The sequence below is a fragment of the Neovison vison genome, chromosome 7 (assembly GCF_020171115.1).
Source record: "Neovison vison isolate M4711 chromosome 7, ASM_NN_V1, whole genome shotgun sequence".
NCBI classification, from domain to species: domain Eukaryota; kingdom Metazoa; phylum Chordata; class Mammalia; order Carnivora; family Mustelidae; genus Neogale; species Neogale vison.
The window spans coordinates 48,708,597-48,736,394 of NC_058097.1; the positions used below are offsets into that span (position 1 = coordinate 48,708,597).

The window sequence follows — 27,798 nt, forward strand, 5'->3', positions numbered from 1 at the left end:
GCAGTAAGATGATTTTCAGCATGGTAATATGCTTGAATGTATTCTCCAGCTCTGAGGTAAGAGGATAGCATATGATCCACAAAACCGATATAAATACTGTGTATTTCTCAAAGATAAATTGTAAAATGAAGGCACAGACACAGGCATACACATTGTTGAGTACTGTGTTTATATCATACATTGTTGAGTACTATGTTTATATCATACAGAAATTTTGTCTATTTCTTAGATGGAAAATTTTGGTGGGTTACAATTATACCTATCAAATTCTAATGAGAATTTCACAACAGTGCATTGGAGATCTTATTAAAATGCAGATTCTGTTCAAGAGTTCTGGGGTGGCATCCTTGTCTGCATTTCTAACAAGGCAGTGGCTTATGGGCCAAGCGATACAGTTTTGAGTTAGGAAGAGGTAGAACTCAAAGGCAAGAAGTTTTGGAGGACTTGGAACTGAACGAGGTTTTTGTTTTTTTTTTTTAAAGATTTTATTTATTTATTTTGACAGAAATCACAAGTAGATGGAGAGGCAGGCAGAGAGAGAGAGGGAAGCAGGCTCCCTGCTGAGCAGAGAGCCTGATGCGGGACTCGATCCCAGGATCCTGAGATCATGACCCGAGCCAAAGGCAGCGGCTTAACCCACTGAGCCACCCAGGTGCCCCGGAACTGAACAAGTTTTATAGCAGTTACAGGTTTCATTAGTATAGCAAGAATGGCAACAGTATTTTTTGAGCATTTGTAGTTACTAGATAGCATTCTAACACTTTTTCAAAAGTTAATACAAAATAATAATAATAATCTAAGAAAACATATTTTTTGTTGTTGTTGTTGTTTTTTAAGATTTTATTTATTTATTTGACAGAGGGACACACAGTAAGTGAGGGAACACAAGCAGGGAGAGTGGGAGAGGGAGAAGCAGGTCTCCCAAGAAGCAGGGAGCCCAACCCAGGCCTCTATCCCAGGACCCTGGGATCATGACCTGAGCCAAAGGCAGATGCTTAATGACTGAGCCACCCAGGTGCCCCATTCTTTTACTTTGATGCAAATATTTTGTCAAACATCCAGTACATAGAAGGGATCAGGTTATTAACCCAACCTAGAGTTGATCTCCAATGATAGGTTAATGTACAGAGAAGATTCTAAGGCAGTGTTCACAGCAGGTGTCAAACCTGAGAAGAATGATGGAAACAAGAAGGGATCTACATAAAATTCATCTCCCAGGGCATCTGGTTAGCTCCGAGGGTTAAGCCTCTGCCTTTGGCTCAGGTCATGATCTCAGGGTCCTGAGATCGAGCCCCATGTCAGACCCTCTGCTCAGCAGGGAGCATGCTTCCCCCTCTCTCTCTGCCTGCCTCTCTGCCTACTTGTGATCTCTCTGTCAAATAAATAAAATCTTAAAAAAAAAAAAATCCATCTCCCCTGGGGCGCCTGGGTGGCTCAGTCAATTAAGCATCTGCCTTTGGCTCAGGTCATGCTCCCAGGGTCCTGGGATCGAGCCCAGAATTGGGCCCCCTGCTTGGTGGAAGGCCTGCTTCTCCTTCTCCCCGTCCCCCTGCTTGTATTCCCTCTCTTGCTGTCTCTATCAAAAAAACAAATAAATAAAATCTTCAAAAAAAACCCTCAGTCACCCTTTTACATTTTATGCACACATCCATACATTTCAAAAGTGATTATATGATCTTAGGGTCCTGGGTTCAAGCCCCACGTTGGGTGGGGAAACTGTCATGGCAATTTAAATTAAGGAATATTTTCAATGACATAAAATTTATGTTTCTACTTGTGGAAGAGGATGCTTCTGTCTTTTAATCATGCTATAAAGACAAATGCACAGAATGATATAAAGAAAATAGCCAGTTTCAGAGTCTAGTATTTCGCTGACAATTTTTGTTTCATTTGTGCTACGTTATGTTTCAGAATTTTAAGACACTTGAACATGTTAATTATGTGATCCTTGTTTTCTTTTTCTGAAAATACAAAAAGAGCATGTCTGTGATGTGGGTGGAGTAAAACGGAAATTTACAGGTTCAGGATCACTGTTCCCAGGAGTCAGTATCTCCAGTACACAAAAGTGAAGCCTTCATTATCCAGTGGAACTCAGATAAGAAAGGAATTTCCAGGGGTGCCTGAGTGGCTCAGTGGGTTAAAGCCTCTGCCTTCGGCTCGGGTCATGATTCCAGGGTCCTGGGATCAAGCCCTGCATCGGGCTCTCTGCTCTGCAGGGAGCCTGCTTCCTCCTCTCTCTCTGCTGGCCTCTCTGCCTACTTGTGGTCTCTGTCAAATAAATAAATTTTAAAAAATCTAAAAAAAAAAAAAGGAATTTCCAATCTAATTGGGAAGGCTTCTTCACATCTTTTAGAAAATCCACCTCACACCCGCATGAATGATAAAAGGGAAAATATTAACATTATAGAAGAGCAAGGGCAGCGAGCACCAAGCCAAGTAAACAAAATTATCAACTGTAAGGAAGCAAAGTGGTATCAGCACCTGAGACACACAGGACACATTATCACTGCTGTGTTCTTGTGGCCCCCCAAAGTAATCAGAAGATTAATCTAATTATGATAAACAGTAGATTTATGCACATTTCAAGCCACGTATAGTTCCCATATCCTATAATATCTAGCGTATTTTATTTATTTTTAAAGATTTTATTTGTCAGAGAGAGAAAGCACAGCATGGAAAGCAGTGCCGGTGCGGGGGGCAGCAGGCAAAGGGTGAAGCAGACTCCCCTGAGCAAGAAGCCAGACGTGGGACTCGATCCCAGTACCCTGGGATCATGACCTGAGCTGAGGGCAGTCGCTTAACCAACTGAGCCAACCACACATCCCTGTCTAGCATATTTTATTATTATTATTAGCATATTTTAAATAGAGCATCTTTTTTTGAATTTTAAGGAGCAAGAGTCTGTTTCTTTTCCAAAACTTATGGAGTCATTCTGGGCCTCATATCCAACCATTCTGCTTATTTGTGCATTTAATTAATCCTGTCTACACAGAGCTCACAAGGCATCCACATAGAATCTAAATGTGAAATGCTCTCCTTGATGGATATCCCAGATCTGACCCCTATCCACAAGAGAAATCATGGAACCAATGCTTTCTCCTGTGGATCTGTCACAAAGGGAGTATTTTCAATGGTTCTGTTATGGAACCTGGACTGGATCCTGATGAAACCAAGTGGCACTCGGAGACTCTGGAGGATCAGAGGTTTATTTAACACCGGTGGGCTCAGAGGAGGCTGTTCTCCAAAGGTCTGAGCCCCAAGCACAAGCAGGGAGCATAATTTACACCCTTCTACTTCTGCATTCTTGGTACTTTTGGCACATGCGGGGGACATGGGGTAGGGAAGTAGAACCTGGAAGGACTTCGAGACAGGTTAGAATTCCCTTGCTGGCTTGGTCGGCCATCTTAGAGCACAGTTTTCCCCTTATCAGTTCCAGGACATTAATTCAAAGTGACAGCTGTCACCCTATTGAAAGCCAGGTTGGAGAGAAGAGAGAAAAGCCTCTGAAATACAGTAGAGAAGTGTTCTAAAGACCTAAACTTGAGTATTACTTTTTAAAAGGTTTTAAAATATGGTGAAGGGGCATCTGGCTTGCTCAGTCAGTGGAGCATGTGATTCTTAATCTTGGAGTTGTGAGTTCGAGCCCGACACTGGGTATAGAGATTACTTAAAAATCCTTAGAAAGTAAGTGAAAACACTTGTCAGGCAGATACATCAGTATCTGAGAAATCAGTATTTACAATTTCTAAATGCACGTAAATCCAGGAGGAAAAGAGAACATGGCTTCTGACCTGGGAAGGCTTACCTGAGAACTGGCCATTTCTTCTTTTTACCTCTTCTGAGCCTTTAGATTTCTTTCTCACAAGGTATTTGTGGAGAAATCACAGCTGCATCAGGAGAAAATGCCTTTAAAGTCCCTAACAGAGTTCCTGCAGACTGCTAGGCAGTGGACTGAATTTGCAGATGTAGAAAAGGCCCAATTTCCTAATCCTCTGTCAGGAGCTATTCAGAAACTATGAGCTCCTACTTGGAGACCAATCTCTGACTTTTTCTTCTGTCTTCATGGACTTCCATCCCACAGACACCCACAAATTCAGTTTCAGCATAGGAACTGAGTGCTGCACTGACCTGAGCCACCCAGACTCACATAGCAGAGACCCTGTTACCTCCCCATGGGCCAAAGCCTGCTCTCCACTCTCGTAAAACCACCTGAAGCCCGCGTGTTTAATCCTGGCCTGAGAATCACCTGGAGCCATTAATTAATACAATGCTGTTGTTTTCACCCAAACCAATTGACAGAATTGGGCGGGGGGTGGGGCGGGGTGGGGGGGTGGTAGGCATGACCTATGATTGTTCTTGAAACTTCACACGTGATCCAGATTGATATCCATGTCTTCTCCACTGCTCAGTTTCTGGAGACTGACACCTTCTCCCTCTTTCTACTATGCAGAGGGAGACACCCTTACAAATGGAGCTTTTCCCTTATAAAAATGCAAATGTCTCTTTCAAAAGGAAACTTTTACTGGGTTTCAGAGTTTATCCTTTGCTCTTTCTTTAAAATAACCAACTAAAATAATTCTTACACCAGACAGACCTATTTTGAGATGAAAAGTTCTGCTCTCCTTCCAGTAGGTAAATGTTTATTTTCATAAGTAACAGCCACACAGTTTTCTAAAGTGAATGTACAATTTACCCTCCCAACAGAAATATATGAGATTTTAAGTTCTTCAACATTTTCAAGGAAATTTGGTGTTACCCTTTTCTCTTTATTTTAGCCATTCTAGAAAATATTAAGTGGTTTCTCACTGGAAAATACGAAGTGGTCTTGCTGTATTTGTCTTGGTGACTGGGATGAATGTGTAGGAAAAGAAACTTTGTTCTTTGCATCTAGATTCTTTGGCTGGTCTAATGATCAAACTAACAAAAGATAGATTCACGGGACAAAGACAAATTTAATTTTTTATTACAGGAATCCCAAAGATATGGGGCTCAAAGATAGGCAACTGATGCTTAAATGCCATTCTGACCTAAGGAGAAGGGGGTGGTAGGGATTTACAATTTCAAAAAGGGGGGAGTACATTCACAGGAAAAGGGAAGTAACAGATGTTTGGAGAACAAATGTTTGCCACACAAGGCAGGTAACTCTTCCTGGTATAAAAAATTATCTCTGGTATTAGGTATCTTCCTGGCAGAGGTCTCCCATCTAATTTCCTCTTGATATATATATATATATATATATATATATATATATATATAATCAGCCTCAGAAAAGAGGAAAATCCTTCTACTTGCAGCAACAGAATAAAACTGGAGGAGACAAAGCCAAACAGAAAAAAAAAAACAGATAAGCCAAACAGAAAAAAAACAGATACTGTATTAAATCACATATATGTACTGATAAGGTTTGGAGTGGTGGGGTCTGGAGCCAATGGCCAAGAAAGAATTCTTGAGAAGTCTCTGGTGCAAAAGGGTGGTTTCATTAAAGCATGGGGACAAGAAAGAGCTGCACTGGGGTTGTGAGGAGTGACTGATTACACAAGATGTTCTATCCTATGGAAGGGACTGTGATGTTAGGGCTCCAGGAAATTGAGTCTATAGGTTTCCAGAAGTTTCGCTATTGATAAAATTGCCTTTTTATTTTTTTCTTGTAAATAATGAAGACAGTTGCAAACTGATGGATACTCCAGTCCTTCATGACAGTGATCTTTATCAGTTAACCACTTGTTTTCCCATTCTTTATTCTAGACCAGCCAGTGCCCTGAATGTGGCAATCATTTTCATTTTGTAGCTGGGGCACAGGGGGTTCCCAAATGGACCAGGTTTTGGCCACTGGCCCCTGACAAAATCCAAAGGCAGAGAAACAAGTGGTGGTGAGACAAGAAAGGGATTTACTGCTGCTGCCCCTCGGAACAATTTGTTACTTAAACTGTAACCCCTAGAGGATTTTACTAGTTGCCAAGCACATTTAGATATGACCTTAAGAAATACATATACTGGCAACAGGTCTTTGGGGAGAAGGACGATATACGACCGTGAAGCTGGGCAGCTGGGGATGCCCCACTCACTCAGGGCGGAACACCGCCCCTTCACAGAGGCCGGGCAGCCGGGACGCCCAGCCTGCCCAGAGTGGAACGCCGCCTGCTTCGCGCAGCCGAGCACCCGGGAACGTCCGGTCAGCTCAGGGTGGAACGAAAACCGCCTGCTTCCCTTTTCTGTTATTGCTCCTTTCTCTGTCCGCAAGACGTGACTAACGTTTGACCTTCATTGGTCCTTCTGTTGGCTATTGTTTCTACCTAATAAAGGTGAGACGGTGGAGTTGCTCGGGGCAGCAGTCTTTTCGACTGTTGTCCCCAGCTCCCAATCTCTTGCAGCTGACTTGTTTGTGCCTAATTCTTCTCCCGTTGCTGGCCGGAAGCGGCAATTTATTTTGGTGAGGCCAAAGGGGATATATGCAGGTGGGCAAAACTCTAATTTCCAAACATTTGCTTTTCTAATCATCCTGTGAGATGCATTCCTTCCTTCTGAAACACTAGATCCCTACCCCCTTCTCCTTAATCCAGAATGACTTATACATCTCATTCTTCCAAATTTCCATGTCTATGTGGTATTCCCCATAGGTATGCCATTACATTTGTTTTTCTCATGTTAATCTGTCTCACATCAATTTGATTTTTTCCCCCAATTTGATTCGTAGTCCAGCTAGAAGGATTCTTGAAGGAGACACAAATTCTTGCTTCCCAACAGTGGTAACTGAATGTTTGTCCTGCCAACAGATGGGTCACTCAGATAAAATTTATCTCCTATAATAACTCTTATTTTAGAAAGAGCCCCCAACTTAGATTCCTCTATGTGGTTAAGGAACAAAAGTTTCTCTTGAGCCCACAGGATCTCAATTGCCTTCAGGTCCAAATAATCCACATGCAAAAGTGGCACATTCTGGGGTGGGGGGCCTGTCCCAACCCTTTTCAAGGCACCAAATCTAATGAGAAAGAAATCAAGGCACCAAACCATACAATCTTTGCTCCCATATATCTGCTTTTGGACTTCAGCAAAATATTGGCATCTACCATTAAGACACGGGAGGCAGCCCAAACCTGCTCTAATCTGCTCAGGGGGAAAAGCCCAGAGTGCAGCCAGACATGGAAAAGCTTCAGTAAGAATTCTGGATGGAGCTGGGAGGCAAAGGCAGCTTCTAGGCTTCCCTGCCTATAGGATGAATTATTTCCAGTTCTGTCTTCCTAAAATTTTTTTAAAAAGATTTTATTTATTTATTTGACAGAGATCACAAGTAGACAAAGAGGCAGGCAGAGAGAGAGAGAGAGAGGAAAGCAGGCTCCCTGCTAAGCAGAGAGCCCAATGCGGGACTCAATCCCAGGACACTGAGATCATGACCTGAGCCGAAGGCAGCAGCTTAACCCACCGAGCCACCCAGGCACCCCTGTCTTCCTAAATTTACCTAGCAGAAGCTTTGTATGATTGTATTCTACTTAAGCCAATTCCCTGTCCATTTTATAACATAAAATAAGTAATTTAATATAAACACTTGAGTTTTCTTGGGCGCCTGTGACCCCACAATCTTAACCACTTAACCATTTGTTGTAGACTGAAAGTCTCTGGATGGTAGGGATCATGGCTCTTCTTCTCCTCTGTTCTTCCAATGATTATATTAAATAGAAACCATCACTTTATCAGTTTGCATTTCTAAGCCTCCTAAGTGTTCATCACAGTACAAGGAACCTGACTCCTACTTCAGTGCCATGAAGGAGATTCCCTCTATGGGGAAAGAAGAGGACCCCAAATGACTCACTCCAGCTCCTTTGAGATGGAAGCAAATTCAAATTCTGTTGTCATCCTGCCCCAGTCAGCACAGGACATTCCCTCAAATCCCAAGTCTCTGGTGCTGGAGGGAGTGTCCCCAGTTAGACCAACCAGATGCCCCCAAAGTGATATAAAGGAGAGAGATGCAAGCTGGGTCTGTGGCATCTGCTAGGTTGAGATCACCCTTGGACACAGTTGTGATATTACCTTTCCCTGAGCAAGACACTCTTATGTAAGATGTCTCTACTCCACTAACAGTTTACACAGAGGTGTAATTGTCATGGCTCTGGATATTTTCTGAGTCCTGACCTCCCATGGCTAGGGATCTTCTCCCTTCTTGACATAACTCAGGGCAGGGAATTTGTCCCTGAAAAGTGCTGCTTTTGATGCCTATGCTTTTTGGCATTGAACTGACCATCAGGAGCACATGATAGCTGCATCTAGTCACTGGAAGAAATCTGGACAACACTGGGGTCCCACTCCAGTGTGGGCCTTTGGTTTTTTTGTCTTCATTCATCCCTCAAGCTCAAGAACACAGCATCTCTCCTGAATTATCTACATATCCTCAGACAGAAATCTTGCCTTCTTTCATGAATCCCAAGTGAAGAACAGGCTCTGTGTGCAGATTCCAGGTGGGATCGTACCTCTGTCTTTGTGGTTGTTAGAGTGATAGGAGGGAGCCCAGAGGGGAGATGATGTTCTAGTGTATCTTGACAATCCCCAAGTGGTGGATTCAGAATTTGGAGCTGCAGTACTAGTTCTCTGCAGGGGTAGGGAGGCAACTGGCACCTCTGCACATGTGTAGGCATTTGGACAAGAGATGGAGGCAACTCAGATTCTCACACCAACTTGGTGCACATGCTTGTCTCCTTGGGATTCCCAGGCCCCACTGTCTGAATCTGTTTAAGGTCTGTACATTAGAAGGAGCTAGAACTGCTGATTGTCACCCTGTGATGTTGTTTCCATGGGAATCTGGTCTAATTTTGCTCTAGCAGAGACAGAAGGACTCATATAGATGAGACACCTTCCGGCACGAAGACTTTGGGGCATCCAAACTCTGTGCTGCACAGCTGTAGGTTAGAGATGGAAGTCCAAAAGGGAACTGGGTGGTGGTAGGAGATAATCTGTCAAATGATCCTCCAAAGGTTTTTTTTGTTTGTTTGTTTTAAGATTTTATTTATTTATTTGACAGAGATCACAAGTAGGCAGAGAGGCAGGCAGGGGGTGGTGGTGGTAAGGGAAGCAGGCTCCCCGCTGAGCAGAGAGCCTGATGTGAGGTCAATCCCAGGACCCTGGGATCAAGACCTGAGCCAAAGGCAGAGACTTTAACCCACTGAGCCACCCAGACGCCCCTCCAGAGGGGTTTTGATGGACACCTTGTGTGTTTATGCAGGTACTGGTAATTCTGGCCAGTGTTGGGGCAAACAGAATTAATAGCAAAATCTCCCAAACCAGAAAACCTCCAGACAAACGTAGAAGAGAAAGAAAACACTTAAAAAAAAAAATTAAAAAAAAAAAAAAAGGATTTTATTTATTTATTTGAGGAGAGAGAGGGAAAAGCAAGTCCCCCACCAAGCAGGGAGCCCAGTGCAGGCCTTGATCCCAGGACCCAAGACCATGACCCAAGCCGAAGACAGGCACACAACCCACTGGGCCACCCAGGAGTCCCCAAAAAACCCTTTCATTACAGAATAAGCATTAAACCAGATTGCGGTGCTAATTACAGGCAATCTACCAAATGATTAAAGACCGAAAGAAATCTCACCCTTTCATACAGCCAAGCAGATATAACTTATTCACATGCTCAAGAAAAAAAAAACAATCAGGCCTCAAGTAAGAGAATTTGACAGCACTTGAAATTTAGGGTGACCATGCATGTGTTAACTGGCTTTCTACCAAGTTGAAAGTAAACTCACATTTTTTTTTAAAAAGATTTTATTTATTTATTTGACAGAGAGAGATCACAAGTAGGCAGAGAGGCAGGCGGGGGGGGGGGAATCAGGCTCCCTGCTGAGCAGAGAGCCTGATGTAGGGCTCGATCCCAGGACCCTGAGATCATGACCTGAGCCGAAGGCAGAGGCTTAACCCACTGAGCCACCCAGGTGCCCCATAAACTCACATCTTTAGGACAGGAGTATTTCTGCACCGTGGAACTTGCTCCTACTGGAGTTAGGCTCCTACCATCATGCAGAAAATGAGGGGTGGACATGCTATCCCCCTTGATGCTCACGTCAAAGAGGTTGATCCCATGCAGTTGAGGAAAAGATTCTTAGAAGGCATCTAGCCTTTGGCTAGGGTCATGATCCCAGGGTCCTGGGACCAAGCCCCATGTAGGGCTCCATGCTCAGCGGAGTCTGCTTCTCTCTCTCCCTCTGCACCTCCCCTCCACTCGTGTTCTCTGAAATAAATAAAATCTTAAAAAAAAAAAGACATTCCTAGACCTGAAAGCTGAAAAAAGCTTTCTTCAGCTTTAAAGGATTTACGTTTATTTCAAAGCTTTGGAGAAGGAAATTGTAAGATTGCTAAACTGAACATTCTAAGAAAAGGGAGGTGAAGGAAATATTTTCCCTTATTTTGAGCTCAGAGTATTATACTTCCTGTGCTGTGTGTGTATTTGTCCCTACCACAACCAGGGCTAAGGCCCTATCACCTAGGGCTGGTGAGTATCTAAATTCCCACAGGCACAGAATATGGGTAGCTGGGGTGGCCTTGAGTGCACTGTGCTCCTGTGCAAGGGTCTGAGCAAAAGGAGGGGGTAGGACTGGACAAGGCTCCCCAAGGACACAGAGCAGGGAGACAGCTCAGGCTTGGTTGAAGCGCTGTGCTGTAGACACAGACTTAGGTTGGGGCTGTGTCTGCCCTATTCCTGTGTACCTGTAGGCAAATGGCATCATGAGGGGCTTGTCAAAGTCTAGGTTGATAGAGGGCCAAGGCTGCTGCAGGAGACTCAGAACCAGGTTTTCTGTGGCCACTTGGGAGGGTTTGTGTGCAATCTTAGCACAGGCTTTGTAGCCCCACTTCCTGAGAAGGGAGCTGTGTGTGTGTGTGTGTGTGTGTGTGCACGCCTATGTCTGGGTCCAGAGAATAGATATTGACTTAATTCCCCCCAGTTTTTTTTTAAGACTGCATTTATTTTTATGACAGAGAGCAAAAGTAGGCAAAGAGGCAGCCAGACGGAGGAGCAGGCTCCCGGCTGAGCCAGGAGCCATATGGGGAACTCCATCCCAGCACCCTGGGATCACGACCTATCAACAAGCAAATTTAAAGTTAAATACATTATGGAGCCCCATGTCCCATTAACCACCACTCATCCAGATCTCGGTTGCCCTTCCTTCTCCCTCCCAAGGATTTCTGTCTATTAATGTGTTCGAGTCTTTCTCTTTCCTGATTCTCTCCACTGCTGCTCCTTTCCTGTGATTCCCCTGGCTCCGCCCGGTTTTCTCCCCTTTTCTCTCTTCACTACACCTACACCCTCCAGGGAACTCTTGAAACCTATTTCACCTTCCCTTACTCTTTCAGCCCAAGCTTTCGCACTGTTCCCATCTCCATAGATTTCGGCCTGTCTGCTCCCCAGTTCCGTTCCCTCTTTCCTGTCACACCCTCTGGCTAAGCTCTCGCACTGCTGTTTCTCTCTGGGCGGTCATCCCTACCGCCTCTCTGTCCCAGCATCGTCTACCCAAAACCACCTTCTCCTTCCCACTGTCTGCGTGAAGTGCGTCGCCCTTGTTACTCCACTTCTGTTAACCGAGGGCCCTGCTATTCGGCTCCCCTTCTTCCGGAGCGCCTCCTTTTCCTCCACATTACGCTCGTTTCTTTTCTCCGCCGGCGACTTGCCCTTCCGCTCTTAGGGCCTCGTTGCAAGTCCCTCCCGCATCGTCCTCATCTCGCCGTCTCTTACGGACCCTCTCACTGCTCTTTCCTCCGCCATGCTCTTTCTCCGCCCCCCCCACCCTATCCCTCGTCTGCCGCAGTCATGGCCTCCACAAGGCCTCCCATCCTCGCGAGGGACCTGCTCCGTCACTCCCCGCGATCTTCCGTCCTAAATCCCACTCCTAAAAGCCCGCACCAAAAAAGGTGCCCTTCCCGGGGTGCGAGCGGTGCCCGGGACGGCGTGAAGCACGGAGACAGCGCAGCAGGCGGCGTCCGAAGGCCCGAGGGCTGGAGACCACAGGCGGGGACCGACTCCGACGATGGGAACCGAAAGGCACCGGGACCCCGGGCCTGCAGCGCCGCCCGCAGGATTCTGTGTGTCTCCGCGACACGCTACTTACCGCGGTGGGCGGTGCGGGTGAAGGGACTCGAATGTACGTGGAGACCCCAGGGGTGCAGGCCTGGGGACCGAGATTCTGACGCAGGTAACAGAGAGGATCGAAAACAACAGAAGCCGTCGTGAGCTTTTAAACTACCCAGTCGCGTCGGGGCCCACAGGGCTGTAAAAAACTGCGCGTGCGCGCTGGTGGAAGGGCAGGGCTGCGGCGCTGCCGGAGTGGAGCGCTTCCCGCAAAGGGAAGGGTAAGCTAAGTTTCCGCCCAGTGTGAGAACTCGGCCGACCCGGGCGGAGCGCACCCGGCCGAGCGCACCCGTCAATAGGCAGATTGCGAAAAGTGGCCAGGCCGGACCGCTCACCGTCTGAGGGCGGGGCTTGGGTGGAGCGCTTCCGGGAATGACCCGGACACACACACTGACCAGAACGGGGCTGCGTGGATGGGATGAGGCGGAGCTTGGGGGAGCGCTTCCGGTAATGGGAGGAAAAAGGTTAGAATCCCTCCACAAAGAACCGAAGGGGGGTGGGGGCGAGCGGAAGCTGGGCTGAGAGCTTCCGCCACTGGGCGCTCCCCTGCGAACCCCTTGGCTGGATCTTAAGGGGTGAGGCCAGGAACCTTAGACGGCCTGTGGGTGGAGTCTGACTTCCTCCAGCCCGCTCCCAGGACGTGTCTTTCTCTGGGAATTCCAGCCTTTTGAATTTCTGTCGCTTCCTGTGGGACAGGCGTGCTGCCTAATTTAAGTGATGTCTCCAACAGTGTGAGGTAGAGCTGTAGTCGTTTGGGCCACTTAGGTTGAAAGCTAAAATATTTACGGTTTCTCAAGCTGAGACGGTTTTCGTTAAAAACGGTTTTGTCCTAGAGGTAGAGACGCTGCTCCTTGGAGAGGCCAACCAGACTCCGTGGTCTGGGACCCGTTCCTCAGTAGTGAGGGGATGTGGTTCTTCGGCTGGATCCAGGAACTTAGGCTGGATCCAAAATGGCCCAGGGCTGGGTCCTGAATTTAATTTAAGCAATTTATCTAAGTAAGGAACATACCTGTCTGTAAAAGGGATGCAAACCTGAATGTGAAATGGGAAAACCTACCAATGCGAAATACTGCCATTTTTTATCAACATTTTCCAGCCACAGTGCTATGAAACTAGAAATCACTCATAAGGAAAATTTTGAAAAAGAGCACAAATACAGGTGAAATGATACAATCAATAAGTCAAACAAGAAATCAAGAGATCAAAATTTACACAGAAATAAATAAAAAAATGTCCAAAATATTTGGGATGCAGCAAAAGCAGTTCTAACAAGAAAGCAATACAAGCCTACCTCAAGAAGCAAGAAAATCTCAAACAACTTACATATGAGGGAGCTAGAAAAAGCAGAACAGAGAAACCTAAAACCGACAGAAGAAAATAATAAAGATTAGAGCAGAAATAAATGAAATAAAAACTAAGGAAACAATAGAACAAAATAATGAAACCAGGAGCCTGTTCTTTGAAAAGATCAACAAAATCAATAAACCTCTAGCTGGACTAATTAAAAAAAACCCTAAAACAAAAACAAAACAGTGGACTCTGTGAACATCAGAAATGAAAGAGGAGAAGTAACAACTGACACCAAAGAAATACAAACAATTTTAAGAGAATATTATGAGGGGCGCCTGGGTGGCTCAGTGGGTTAAAGTCTCTGCCTTCAGCTCAGGTCATGATCTCAGGGTCCTGGGATGGAGCTTCGCAGGGGCTCCTGCTCAGCAAGGGGCCTGCTTCCCCTTCCCTCTCTGCCTGCCTCTCTTCCTACTTGTGATCTCTCTCTCTGTCAAATAAATAAAATCTTTTTAAAAAATTACGAGAAACAATATGCCAACAAATTAGGCAACCTAGAAGATATGGGTAGGTTCCCAGAAACATAAATTACCAAACTGAAGCAGGAAGAAACAGAAAATTTCAACAACCAATTACTAGCAAAACCAGATGAAGACACCACAGGGTGGGGGTTGGGTGGGGGGAGATCTACAAGCCAATATCCCTGATAAACATAGATGCAAAAATTCTCAACAAAATACTAGCAAATCAAATCCAACAATACATTAAAAAAATCATTCACCATGGGACGCCTGGGTGGCTCAGTTGTTTAAACGGCTGCCTTCAGCTCAGGTCATGATCCCAGCGTCCTCAGATTGAGTCCCACATCGGGCTCCTTGCTCGGCAGGGAGCCTGCTTCTCTCTCTGTCTCTGCCTGCCACTCTGCCTGTGCTCACTCTTGCGTGCGCTCTCTTTCTCTCTGACAAATAAATAAATAAAATCTTTTTAAAAAAAAATCATTCACCATGATCAAGCAGTATTCCTGGAATGCAAGCATGGTTCAGTATTCATAAATCAATATGATACATCGCACTAGTAAGAGAAAGTATTTAAAAACATGATTATTTCAATAGATGGAGAAAAGCATTTGACAAAGTACAATGTCTAATCATCATAAAAACACTCAATAAAGTAGGTCTTTTTTTTTTCAATAAAGTAGGTTTAAGGGGAACATACCTCAACATAGTAAAAGGCCTTATATGAAAAACCTATAGCTAACCCAATGGGGAAACAGCTTTTCACCTAAGGTGAGGAAAATGACAAGGATGTCCATTCTCACCACAGTACTGGAATTCCTAGCCAAGCAATCAGACAACAACCACCACAAAAAATCATCCAAGTGCTAAGGAAGAAGTAAAACTTTTACTATTTGCTGATAACTTGATACTATACATAGAAAAACTGTAAAGACTACATCAAAAAACTAGTACCTATAAATTCAATAAAGTTGAAGGATATAAAATCGATATACAGAAATGTTACACTTCTATATTCCGATAATGAAGCAGCAGAAAGAGAAATTGAGAAAACAATCCCATTTACAATTGCACCCAAAATAATAAAATACCCAAGCATAAACTTAGCAGAAGAGATGAAAGATTTCTCTGGAAACTATAAAACACTGATGAAAGAAACCAAGGACAACACAAGAAATGGAAAGACATTCCATGCTCATGCATTGGAAGAACAGATACTGGTAGAATATCTATGCTACCTGGGTGCCTGGGTGGCTGAGTGGGTTAAGCCTCTGCCTTCAGCTTGGGCCATGATCTCAGGGTCCTGGGATTGAGTCCCATATCTCTGCTGAGCAGAGACCCGGCTTCCCCCTCTCTCTGCCTGCCTCTCTGCCTACTTGTGTCTTCTCTGTGAGTGTGTCAAATAAATAAATAAAATCTTTTAAAAAAAGGATATCTATGCTACCCAAAGCAATCTACACATTTAATTCAATCCCTACCAAAATACCAACAGTATTTTTCACAGAACTAGAACAAACAATCCTAAAATTTGTATGGAACCATGAAAGACCTTGAATAGACAAAGCAATCTTGAAAAAGAAAAACAAGCAGGGGAGGGGAAGGGAAATAAAAAGTAAAATAATTAAAAAGAAAAACAAAACTGGATGTATCACAATACCAGACTTCAAATTGTGTAGGAATCAAAACCATGTGGTACTAGCACAAAAACAGACATATAAGCCAATTGACCAGAATAGAAAGCCCCAAAATAACCCAAAATTGGGTCAGTTGATCTTTAACAAAGGAGGCAAGAATATGCAATGGAAAGAGAGTCACTTCAACAAATGGTGTTTGGAAAACCAGGATTCATGATCTAAACGTGAGACCTGAAACCATAAAAATCCTAGAAGAGGCAGTGATTTTTCTTACATTGGTCACGCAACATTTTTCTAGATGTTTCTTAGGCAAGAGAAATAAAAATAAACTACTGGGACTCTATAAAAACAAAAAGCTTCTGCACAGTGAAGGAAACAATCAACAAAACTAAAAGGCAAACTGTGGAATGGGAAAAGATATTTGTAAATGACATATATGATAAAGAGTTAGTGTCCAAAATATATAAAGAACTGATATAACTCAATATCCAAAAACCAAATGATCCAATTAAAAAATGGGCAGAAGTCATGGACAGACATTTCCCCAAAGATGACATTCAGATGGCAGCAGACACTTGGAAATATGCTCAACATCACTCTTCATTAGGGAAATGGAAATTAAAACTACAATGAGCTATCACCTCACACCTGGCAGAATGGCTGACATAAAAAACTCAGGAAAAAAACAAGAGCTGGTGAGGGTGTGGAGAGAAAAGAAACCCTCTTGCACTGTTGATGGGAATGCAAACTGGTGCAGCCACTGTGAAAAACAGTATGGAGGTTTCTCAAAAAGTTAAAAATAGAATGACCCTATGATCCATTAATTGCACTGCTGGGTATTTACCTCCTAAACACAAAAACAGTAATTTTCAAAAGGATACATGCACCCTAAAATTATTGTGACCTCACTTACAACGGCCAAATTATGGAAACAGCCTGTGTCCATCAACAGCTGAGGGTAAGGAGATGTGGTGTATGTATACAATGGAATATTTTCAGCCATAAAAAAAAGAATGAAATCTTGCCATTCGTTGTCGCTCTCGCCAGGAAGAACGACCAGGAGACCTCAGCAAAACAAGCTTTATTTCTGCCTAGCTGTTGGGATCTCTCTCTCTCCCCGGCCCGCGCATGTCTATATATACCAAAGTTGCACAACAAATCACTTGCAGCCACATAGATACAAAATCCTCAGTTCCGCCTACTGGCTCGCATCCAGCTGCCATCTTAATGGCGTGTTTACTTTCGGGCACCGACAAAGTCGTGCGGCGCCCGGGGCCCCCCCGCGGGCCCAGCCGGAGCAGCGACAGCTTGAGGCAGCGGCGGCCGAGGCAACGAGTGGGCATGGTGGTCTCAGCGGAGCCCAGAAGCATCACCGCAGCTGCTCCGGCTCCGCGCTGGCCCTGCCCACAGCCCAACCAACCGCACATGCGCCACAAGCTGCTGGGGCACAGACATCTCCCCCTTTTCTTTTATATTAGGCATGCAAGGCAGGAGATCGTGCCTGTCTTAGGTTGTCAGCTGCCATGAACATGCTTACCCGTCATCGGATAATTCCCCCTGGTTGGAGAACTCCTGGCTTAGGTTGCTATGTGCATGCAGCCAATCTTACCCATCATTGACTACCGATCTAGCGCTGCCAGCCAGATTTGGGGAAATGTACCAGCTTCCAGTGCCGTGCAAGCTTGTACTAGCGCCAACTGTTGCCTACGTTGTTGTTTACGTAATGATGCAAAACGGCGGAACATAAGGATTTACAACAGATACCCAATCCCGTAATGGAGCTATGTCAATCTTATCTGCTTAACTCTTTCGACAGATTAGCAGCAATAGAAAGGTCATTATAGGCCACGGAGGTTATGCGAAGTCCAGAAAGTGATTGGATGCATCCGGTCGTCAATAGTTTCTGGAGAATGTCCACTTGTTACAGACGTGGTGAGAGCTACAGCCGCTGCAGTTGCTGCAGCTGCGGAGGCCGCTACAGCCGCAATAATGGCTGCAGTGATCCCTCTTTTATGTCTTGAGAGCAATACAGGCAAATCTTTAGGATTTACAGAAATGGGCATGGGAATGAAAGTAGATATACAGGAGGAAGGATGGTGGACTCATTCGTCAGTGGCATGGGGAACGGCCAGGCTTTCACTATTGCCCATTGGTGCATCTGTTGAAGGGATGCTGGTGTCGCCAGGATCGCTATCAGGCTGAGCATCAGGAGGGCAGGCCATGTTGATCGATTCTTCTTTTTTTTTTTTTTTTTTTTTTGTGTGTGTGTGTGTGTGTCTGTGTCTGTATTTTTTTTTCCAATTTATTTATTTTCAGAAAAACAGTATTCATTATTTTTTCACCACACCCAGTGCTCCATGCAAGCTGTGCCCTCTATAATACCCACCACCTGGTACCCCAACCTCCCACCCCCCCGCCACTTCAAACCCCTCAGATTGTTTTTCAGAGTCCATAGTCTCTCATGGTTCATCTCCCCTTCCAATTTACCCAAAAGCACATACCCTCCCCAATGTCCATAACCCTACCCCCTTCTCCTAACCCCCCTCCCCCCAGCAACCCACAGTTTGTTTCGTGAGATTAAGAGTCACTTATGGTTTGTCTCCCTCCCTATCCCATCTTGTTTCATGGATTCTTCTCCTACCCACTTAAGCCCCCATGTTGCATCACCACTCCCACATATCAGGGAGATCATATGATAGTTGTCTTTCTCCGCTTGACTTATTTCGCTAAGCATGATACGCTCTAGTTCCATCCATGTTGTCGCAAATGGCAAGATTTCGTTTCTTTTGATGGCTGCATAGTATTCCATTGTGTATATATACCACATCTTCTTGTTGATCGATTCTTCTAATCAGTCGCTCCGGGACCCAGATAGGCACTTGGGCATCCTGTGGAAAAAGACAAACAGAACCTCTGTGCCATCTTAGGACCGAGTCAGGGCCTCTCCATTGGCTCGTGAGTATATCCTTCCACTTTGCCTGGGCTAGAGTGCGTTCGGAAACCACCGCATGCCTGTCCGCTGCAGATGTACCATTATGGTCCAAGGACAAAAAATTTAAAATGTAAAGGGTGAGAGATGTAAGATCACGGGGTGACTTGTAGTCATCCCCTATTCCCCCTTTTCTTATTTTTTGTAAGCATCGTTTGAAGGTGCCATTGGCGCGTTCAATTATTCCTTGACCTTGTGGATTGTAAGGTATACCTGTAGTATGGACTATACCAAATTGACTCAGGAATTGATGGATAGATTTTGATGTATATGCAGGTCCATTATCTGTCTTTATTTGTTTTGGGATACCCCAATCTGCGAAGCATCGTAGGCAGTGTGTGATGACTTGTTTTGAATTCTCCCCCGTGAGGGGAGTAGCCATTATGATACCCAAATAAGTGTCCACTGATATATGTACGTACTTTTGTTGCCCGAATTCAGGTACATGTGTGACATCCATTTGCCATAGGTGATTAGCTTGAAGGCCTTTGGGATTTACCCCCAAGGAAGGCTGAGGGAGTAATGTGGCACAATTCCCACAGGTCCTTACTATATCTCTTGCCTGTTCTTTGGTGATATGGAATCTATATCTTAAGGTATTAGAATTCACATGCCATTTGCTATGGAACAGCTTTGCCTGTTCTAAGGTAGGGCAAATAAGTTGGAAACGACTATTGTGGTCTGCTAGAGGATTGCCCTCGGATAATGGTCCCGGTAGGCTCATATGGGCTCTGATGTGATCTATAAAAAAATGGTGCAGTGCGCCGTTGCACAACCTCTTGTAGTTGCCTTAAGATCCATGGAATAAGTGAATCACTTAAGGAGAGGATGGCTGTTTCAATATTTTTTGTTGCATTTGCCACGTATTGACTATCAGAAATAATATTTAGGGGAGTGTCTGAAAATCTCTGGAGCACTAGGAGCACTACTAGTAGCTCTACTTGTTGAGCCGACCTGGCAGGAACTATGACTGGGTTCACGATTCCATTTATGATATAAGCTCCTGTGCCCTCTTCACTTCCATCTGTAAAGACAGTAGAGGCTTCTTTTAGTGGTGTCGATCTACTAATTTTTGGTAGTATGAATTCAATACCCTTTGTGAATTCTATAAGTGGGTGTGAAGGATAATGATTATCAAATTCTATTGAGTAAGAGGTGGTCAGTATCACCCAATCATCTAGGGTAGCACATAGTAGGCGAATCTGTTCCTTAGCATACGGCAGGATGCAATTGTTGGGTATGATTCCAAGAGTAGAAATACAAACAGTGATCAATTTGTTAGCTAGCATGGCTACTGCAACTGGATATGTTGTGATTATCCGAGGAAGAGTGTTTGGGAGGTACAGCCATTGTAAGGGCCCACCTTGCCATAGCACTCCAGTAGGTGAAGAAGGGGATGGAATCACTATGGCTTGGACTATCTGGCTAGGATCACATCTATCTGCTGAAGTCAAGGCAAGCCTGTCCTCCACGATTTTCAAAGCCTGTTTCGCCTCCAGAGTGAGGCTCCTAGGAGAGTCTAGACGGGCATCACCCTTCAGAATATCAAACAATGGTTGTAATTCTCCTGTATTTATTTTCAGGTAGGGTCGGATCCAATTTATGTCCCCCAATAACTTTTGGAAATCATTGAGTGTTTGTAATTTGTCAGTTCTAATGGAGGCTTTTAAAGGTTTTACCATGGTATTGTATAGTTTCATGCCTAAATAGTCTTTGATGTTGGAAGCCTGTATCTTTTCGGGGTTATAATTAACCCCCATGAATTTAGCTCCTTTTGTAACATTACTAAGGCTTCCGAAACTGTAGTAGAGTCAGATCCACACAACAATATGTCATCCATGTAATGGTAACACATTAAATCAGGGTAAGTCTCTCTAATAGGCTGTATGGCTTTAGAAACATATAATTGACACATAGTGGGGCTATTAGCCATGCCCTGAGGGAGGACGGTCCACTTATATCTTTGGTCAGGCTCTGCATGATTAATAGAAGGTAGGGTAAAGGCAACTTTAATTGTATCCTCAGGATGCAGAGGGATAGAGAAAAAGCAATCTTTTATGTCAACCACTATTGATGGCCAGTTTCTCGGTAAGGTGGTTATCATGGGTAATCCCAGCTGTATTGGTCCCATGTTCTGCATTTGCCTATTAATTTCTCTAAGATCATGTAAAAGTCTCCATTTACCAGATTTCTTTTTAATAACAAAGATAGGTGTATTCCAAGGTGAGGTAGAAGGTTTCATATGGCCCGCCTCTAACTGTTCCTGTACCAGGGCTTTAGCAGCTGATAGTTTTTCGTTAGTAAGGAGCCACTGAGGCACCCAGCAGGGCATATCTGTCTTCCATGTTATTTTCATTGCCTCAGTGGCCCTTACCGAAAACCCAGGCCTTGCCCCTTATATTCTGAGGTGAAAGGGATGGTGTCTATTTTACCTTGCTCCTGTTTCCCTAACCCTTTTCCTGGTGTGTATCCCATTTTTTGATCATAGCTATTGATTGGGGGCTGTATATAGTTTCAGTTGTCAGGCGGATGCTCATCTGTTCCAAAATGTCTCGTCCCCAGAGGGAAATAGGAATATTGCAGACATAGGGCTGAAAAGTTCCCCTATGGCCTTCGTCATCCTCCCACTCAAGGGTAGCTGCGCTTTGATCAGGACTTTGAGCGATTCCTAAACCCCTGAGTGTTTGTTTTGCTTGTGTTAGGGGCCATCTCGGAGGCCACTCTTGTTGGCTGATGATGCTCTTATCGGCGCCCATATCCAGTAACCCTAAAAATTTTCTTCCTTGCACCTTGAGGGTAATTATGGGCCTATCAGTCATATCCAGGGTCAGGCATGTTAGGTCAACTCCTGTAGACCCCAAACCTCCCATACCTTTTTCTTTTCCTTTACTGGGAAAGGCTTCATGCTGTCTAGGGAGTATGAGAAGTTGAGCTATCCGATCTCCTGGGCTAATTGCAGTAATTCCCCTTGGTGAAGACACCAGTATCTTGATCTCTCCCTCATAATCTGAATCTATTACCCCAGGGTGAACTATCAGACCTTTGAGATAAGTGGAGCTCTGGCCAAGTAATAAACCTACAGTACCATGAGGGGGGCCCCCTCTTAGATCGGAGGCCAATGCTTGAATGCCCATCTCTGATGTCAGGACCATTTGGGCGGCTGCTCTGATATCGAGCCCTGCTGATCCAGAGGTTGCGCGCCTTTTTCCAAGGGAGGATACCATGTCCTGGGCATTTGCGTTAGTGCCCCATAAATTTGTGTTGGGCCCCGGGCGCGGGGCCCTGCTTCCCGTTTTTTGAGTCATTGGATTGAATCCAGTTATTCGGCGGCAGGGGATTTCCTTGAATATCTTTCTGGGACCTACATTCATTAGCCCAATGATTCCCTTTACGGCAATGAGGGCACAACCCAGGTGCGGGCTTGACTGGTCTAGGAGGTCCTTTACCCTTTGGACAATCCCTCTTAAGATGACCGTCCCTTCCACAAAGGAAACAAGCCTTGGAAGAACTCCTGGTTCCTCCATTGAAACTTCTTATCCCTTGGGCTACTGCTGCTGCCATAACTTGGCCCTGAACAACTGTATCAGTGATGTCTTGACACACTTTGATATACGTAGTCAGGTCCTTAGACTTCCGAGGGCAGATAGCCTCTCTACACCATTTATTTGCTTGTTCATAGGCTAATTGTTTAACAAGGGGCATTGCTTGGTCCACATCCCCAAATATTCACCTTGCTACTTGGAGCAGACAATCTACAAAGTCAGCATAGGGTTCATTAGGCCCCTGCAACACCTTGGAAAGTTGTCGCTGCAAATCGCCAGAACCCTGTATGGTCTTCCAAGCCCTAGTGGCTGCAGCTTCTATCTGTACATACACCTCTGGGGGGTACCCAATTTGATTGTTTTGTCCCACAAATTGACCTCCTCCCATGAGCATGTCAATATTCCAGTGGGGATTCCCTGACGTGGCATTACGCCGGGCAGTTTCTGAGCTACACTCTTGCCAAGCAGTTTTCCATATCAAGTATTGTCCACCAGACAGAGTTGCTTTTTCCATGTTAGTCCAATCATCTGGGGTAAGGTTCATGCTACCGACTGCTTCCAAAAGTGAAAGTGTATAAGCAGCCTGTGGCCCATAAGTAGTGACTGCTTCCTTAAACTGTTTAATAAGTTTGAAGTCTAGTGGTTGATGAAACCTCTGTTGATTTTGATCTTCTAACACTGGGTATGCAAGAGGGGAGGGTTTAGTAAAATCCGTAATGTCCCTCCATCCTGCATTTCTACATTCTGGACAACCGCATGCCCCTCAGGAGCATGAAGTGTTATATGGTGGCGGCCATTCTGCAGGTGGCGCTATAGGCCTACATTCAGGGGTAGGAATTCTTGACCTTCTGACAGAGGGCGCTAGGGAGTCATATTTTTTCCCGGCTTCTTTGTATGTCCTTCCCTTTAAAGGTTCGTTAGGGGGGTGCCTGGGTGGCTCAGTGGATTAAAGCCTCTGCCTTCAGCTCAGGTCATGATCTCAGGGTCCTGGGATCAAGCCCTGCATTGGGCTCTCTGCTCAGTGGGGAGCCTGCTTCCTCCTCTCTGCCTGCTTGTGATCTCTGTCAAATAAATAAATAAAATCTTAAAAAAAAAATAAAGGTTCGTTAGGGACTTCCTCTTTTAATTTTAAGTGTGTCATGGCTTCCCCAAGCTCATCTTCAGAGGAGCTCTCCTCTGAACTTTCTCCCCCTCCACTAGATCCTGCCTTAGAGGCTTCTCTGACCTGCTCCTCGATAACATTTTTAACCGTTTTATGGTTAGAGTCTAGCGGAGTGCCGTTAGCCTTAAGCACTTCCGTCAGTAATCCTCCCATCTTAGTAAACTTTGATCCCATTATTTCTCGTCCTATGCCTAGGAACCCTTTTACTTCTCGTCCTATACTTAGGAACTTTCTCACTTCTCACTTCTTGTCCTATACTTAGGAACTTTCTCACTTCTTGTCCTATACTTAGGAACTTTCTCACTTCTCGTCCTATACTTAGGAACTTTCTTATCTGAAATTTTGTGCACATTTACCGGATCTTTGCATTCACTGAGAACTCCTTGGTTTCCGAGGTTTCCCGGGTTTCGGCACCACTTGTTGCTCTCGCCAGCAAGAACGACCAGGAGACCTCAGCGAAGCAAGCTTTATTTCTGCGTAGCTGTTGGGATCTCTCTCTCCCCCGCCCGCACATGTCTATATATACCAAAGTTGCACAACCAATCACTTGCAGGCACATAGATACAAAATCCTCAGTTCCGCCTACTGGCTCGCATCCAGCTGCCATCTTAATGGTGTGTTTACTTTCGGGCACCGACAAAGTCGTGTGGCGCCCGGGGCCCCCCGCGGGCCCAGCCGGAGCGGCGACGGCTTGAGGCAGTGGCGGCCGAGGCCACGAGTGGGCACGGCGGTCTCAGCGGAGCCCAGAAGCATCACCGCAGCTGCTCCGGCTCTGCGCTGGCCCTGCCCACAGCCCAACCAACCGCGCATGCGCCACAAGCCGCTCGGGCACCGACAATTTTTAACAACATTGATAGATCAAGAAAGTATAATGCTAAATGAAATAGGCCAATCAAGGAAAGAAAAATGGTATATGATTTCACTTGTATGTGGAATTTAAGAAGCAAAACAACCAAAGGGGAAAAAAGAGAGACTAGAAAAGAGACTCTTAACTATTGAGACCAAACTGATGGTTACCATAGATTTGGGGGCGGGTAGGCGAAACATGATGGAGATTGAGGAATGCACTTGTCCAGATGAACACTGGGTGAGGTATGAAAGTGCTGAATCACTTATTGTTCATCTGAAACTAGTATTACACTGTATATGGCTGGAATTTAAATTTTAAAACCTTAATAAAATAACAAACAACCACCACCAACACCTAGCCCCAAACAACTTCAAGTTTCTGTCTTTACAGGGAGAGGGGAGAAAAGAAAGGAAAATTGATGCTGATCTATAAGGCAAGTAACTTTCTTTTTTCTTTCAGCTCTTAAAAATCTGCCTGAAGGGGTGCCTGGGTGGCTCAGTGGGTTAAGCCTCTGCCTTTGGCTCAGGTCATGGTCTCGGTGTTGTGGGATTGGGCCCTACATCAGGCTCTCTGCTCAGCAGGAAGCCTGTTCCCCCTCCCACACACACCCCCACCACCTGCCTCTCTGCCTACTTGTGATCTTTAAAAAAAAAATTTTCTGCCTGAAGACCACCAAAGAACACTGCCACATACTTAAGAAATCAGCCTGGTTCTCCTGCCCACTCTCCACTCTATGCACTATAATTCAATAAGGGCAGGAGGGTGGAAGTGGGTAAGAGCAAACTGGGGACAGATGGCCTCAGGGTGTCAGGTAACCTCTGAAACCTGACGGCCCACAGCAGGTGATCTTTGCACACCTACACAACCTTAGTGCCTCTCAGAAAGAGTGGCTATTGAAAAGAAATCACTTTCCTTTCAGGGTTTATCCTCTGGTTGCTCCAGACTTAAGATTTCAAAGGAAGGTGAAAGGGGGGAAGAGGACTTAAAAAGGAGGGTGGTATAATTAAAAAGATGATTTTTGGGGCGCCTGGGTGGCTCAGTGGGTTAAGCCACTGCCTTCGGCTCAGGTCATGATCTCAGGGTCCTGGGATCGAGTCCCGCATTGGGCTCTCTGCTCAGCAGGGAGCCTGCTTCCCTCTCTCTCTCTCTCTCTGCCTGCCTCTCTGTCTACTTGTGATCTCTGTCTGTCAAATAAACAAATAAAATCTTTAAAAAAAAAAAAGATGATTTTTTCGAAAGCTATAGCCTCTGCCCTAAAAGTGATCAAATCTATACTAACTTGGGAGAAAGTGTTAAAAAGAGCTCTATTTAAGACCCCAAAGGAAAACAAGAAAGTACAGGAAGGATGCCTGGGTGGCTCAGTGGGTTAAAGCCTCTGCCTTCGGCTCAGGTCATGATACCAAGGTCTTGGGATCGAGTCCCACATCGGGCTCTCTGCTCCGCAGTGATCCTACTACCTCCTCTCTCTCTCTCTGCCTGCCTCTCTACTTGTGATCTCTGTCAAATAAATAAAATCTTAAAAAAAAAAAGTACAGGAAAACAAAATCGTCAACTTGATTTTCAAGAAGCATCATTCCACTGTTGTGACCCAGATGCCACCACCCAGTACCTGGCCCCTGCCATGACCCCAGTGAAAGTTGGGAAAGGAACATATGGGAAGTTCTAAGTGCAGACTGTGAGGCATCCAGCACCCTGGACTCCCAGGAGGCACTGGGTGGGGTCACCACATGCCTGTGAAGGTCTGGAACTAGAAGGCTCTACTGCAGCTCCCCTGGTGGCACTGAACTGCAGTTTTCCATCCCAGCATGCTCCCTCCCTCCCAGGAACCCCCCCCCCCCGCCCCCCGCCCCCCCACCCGCGACTTTTCCCAAACATCCAGCTTTCAGCTAAATTGTTCAGGAAAGAGGCCAGCTTTCTCAGTGCCAAGCCTCAGTCCTCAAGGCTCCGAGGTGTTGGGTATGGGCCGGCATAGCACCCTCATGTCCTTCCTGTGGTCCAGCCAACACTGGCTATCATATCACTCAAATCCCCAGTTCTCAGGGTCTTTGGTGGCTACTGGCAAGCTCTCCGAGATCCAAGTGGCTACATCCAGAATGCATTCAATGTAGCCACCACAGGGGTGGGTGGTGTGCCTTCCTGGCTCCAAGGGAGTATGAAAAGGGGACTATGGACGGGCTCCTAAAGAGTCTCACTGTGAGAAAGGGAGAGCCCAATATGTGGACCCCTCCCAGGTGCTGGAAAGTGGGAGCTAGGGAAGTTCCACCTGAAAGTGAGAAGTGCTGCTACCTGTGGGAGTTTTCCTCAGGATAAAACTATTAAAAACTTAGACTAGTAACATTAACAATAAACATGTCCAGGAACTTATGTATCTTTGAATGGCACCAAAGGACCCTGCATTTTGATATGAGTGTTGTCTGCTCCTCTTATGTACAAACACATCACTAAGGTGAAAGATGTTGCTAAAAATTATAGGACTATGATAATTTCTAATGGGGAACCAATGGTAAGTAGAGAGTATTGAATTGCAGTCAACATGATAAATGTAGCTCACACATTATATTCCCACGCAGGATCCTCGGACTCTGAAGACAAAATAATTATCAGCCATTGCAAGCTGAAAGAATGGCTTCAGGAATGTGACCATCAGAACAATCTTACCACAATCAGTATTCAGAATCACTGGAAATTTCTCTCTTCTCTACCATTATCTCCTCCTTTACTCTACTGGGCGCAGGGTGAGGTCCACAGATTTGATTCTCAAGCACCTGACTCTAGCCAACTCTTTAGCCCTGCTTCCTAAAGGAGTCCCCCAGACAGTGGCAGCTCTTGATTTGAAAGATTTCCTGGCTGATGTCAGATGCACACTTGTTGTCTATCTTCAGAGTGGGAAGGGGTGTGCCCATCAGCAGCACCTGTCTCTTGAGTATCTTCCAGGGTATCACAGTCACCCCCAGAACCTCCACCATGGGCAGAACTTAAAGTGAAAGCTTCCAGGCACATTGGCTCCTTTGTTTCCTGGTGCTGGATCCTGCTAATACTGGTAAATATCTCTTTTCCTGTGTATATGACCGGCAAATGGAACAATGCAAACATCACAGTGAAAAATTATTTGCGATACTGCTCAGGGCTAGGTAATAAAACCCCATTATCACTACAGTAACAGTGTCATCAATTCTCTGATATTTGCTGCTTGGGGGTCATGCTTTGGGCCAGTGGCTCCGTGGTTTCCAACATGTATAAGCGTAAGCAGTGGGTCAGACATATTCATACCAACAATCTCTCCCCAAGATGCTCTCCTGGGTCCAGAGTCACCCAAAGAATCCTTGTATCATTTTATACCATTTTCCACCTTCCAACTCTGCATTGTTATTAATAATTCCAGTGTGTTGCTTTGCCTTAAACAACAGATTTTTCCCAACTATAGGCCTCCATTCTATGAGCCACAGCTCCAGTGTCTCCAGGCTCTGTTTTGTGTGGACAAGGAACAAAATCTCCTGAGGTCATCGGAAATGTAAAGTGGGGCACCTGGCCAGCTCATTCAATAGAACGTGAGATGTTTGACTGCATGGGTTGTAAGTTCAAGTCCTACAATGGGGCTTGAGTATAACATAAAAAAAGAAATGAAACATATAAAGTTATGTTTATGCACAACATCCATTGTTTATTCACTCCTCTTCACAGAGTTTTACAGTGATGACACAGTCATCTTA

General features: G+C 45.2%; 1 pseudogene; it reads left to right on the forward strand.

The window, feature by feature from the left end:
* The first annotated feature begins 20,285 nt into the window (after positions 1-20,285).
* On the forward strand, positions 20,286-27,586 carry LOC122911741 (annotated as a pseudogene).
* Positions 27,587-27,798: the final 212 nt, after the last annotated feature.